This window comes from Ochotona curzoniae, unplaced genomic scaffold (assembly GCF_017591425.1).
Source record: "Ochotona curzoniae isolate NIBS_2020 unplaced genomic scaffold, NIBS_Ocur_1.0 contig_2077, whole genome shotgun sequence".
NCBI classification, from domain to species: Eukaryota; Metazoa; Chordata; class Mammalia; order Lagomorpha; family Ochotonidae; genus Ochotona; species Ochotona curzoniae.
This window is the reverse complement of record NW_024465316.1, coordinates 90,113-91,721: the sequence shown is the minus strand read 5'-3', so window position 1 is coordinate 91,721 and position 1,609 is coordinate 90,113.

Genomic DNA, 1,609 nt, shown 5'->3' with positions numbered 1-1,609 from the left:
TCTGCTTTTCCAATAAAAACATTAAAAATGCTTTTATTGATTAAGATAATTTTTTTCTGTAGATGGAGTTGCGTAGGGAGGGCGAGAGAGAGACAGGAGAGGAAGGGACGAGGGGGGGATGGGGTGGGGAAAGGCAAGAAACCAGGGTAAGGAATGAGATATTCACGTATCTGTGTGTGTGAATGTAGGTGTCTATATGTCTGTATTTTAAAGGTATACATATATTTATGCACTTCTTGTGTGTTTATGTGTTTAGATATGGGCAAGGGGCGTCGTTGTGTGAGGGGGCGTGGGTATAGAGGGGACATGGGGGGACAGACAGAGGAGGAAGAAGGGGGAGAGAGGGAGATGGGGAAGGAGAGACAAGGGGAGACAGGGTTGGGAAAGGGAACCAGGGCAAGGGATGGGGTACTCATGTATATGTGTGTGTGAGTGTAAGTATGTATATGTATATATTATCAAGGTATATTTTATGTAATTGTGCATGAATGTAACACGTATGAGGTTATATTTCTTTTTGTGCATTCATGTGTTTAGATATGGGGAAGGGGCGAGAGTGTCTGAGGGGGCTCAGTTATAGAGGTGACAAGGGGGACAGGGACATGAGGGAGGGTAAAGGGGGAGGGAGGGAGAAGAGGAAAGGAAAGACAAGGAAAGACAAGGGGAGAGGGGTGTGGAAAGGCAGGGAACCTGGGCAAGGAATGGGGTATTGTACATGTGTGTGTGAATGTAGGTGTGTGTATATATATATGTACGTATGTAGTGTAAAGGTGTATATTTAGGTAATTATATGTGTGAATGTAGGTGTTTAATATAGGTATATATTATAAAGGTATGTATGTAATTATGTGTGTGAATTAGCCATGTAGAGAGGAGGGATGACCCCATCCCTGCCCAGGCCTCACCTGGGATGGTACAGTCCCAGTTCAGCGTGGAGGCTCCGCAGCTCCTGTGCTAGATGCAAACCCTGCCCCACCCTGGTGATCAGTGACCTAGTCTGCACAAACTGCCCCACCCAAGAGCCCTTTCTGCTCTAATGGGGCAGGTAATGGAGCCCAGAGCAGCCAAGGAGCTGGCTCGCCTGACTTCTAGAAGTGAACATTTAGCTCTTCTACACCTGCTGGGTGATTTTGTTGAAGTTTCATGTTGTGCCGGAATGCGTTCAGGAAATGTTATGGAATGTAGTGTCTCCACATCAGAGCTTTTCTTAGATGGAGCCATTGGGAATCATGTGTGGGTCCTAGAAGGAGGGTCAGGTTTGTGTTCTCTCTAGGATTATGCTTGTTAGCTGAGATATATTGGATCCTGTGCGATAGCCTAGTGGCTAAAGTCTTCATCTTGCATGTGTCTGAATCCCCTATGGGCACCTCTTGGTATCCCAGCTGCTCTGCATCGCTTCCAAGTCCCTGTTGGTGGTCTGGAAAAATATTCTAGGATGGTCCAAAGCCTTGGTACCCTGCAGCTGTGTGGGAGACCCAGTGGAAGCTTTAGGTTCCTATCTTTGTATTAGCTCAGCTCCAAGCGTTTCAGACACTTGGAGAGTGATCCAGCAGAGTGAAGATCTTTCTGTCTTTCCATGTCTCTGTAAAATATTCTTTCCAGGGCCAGC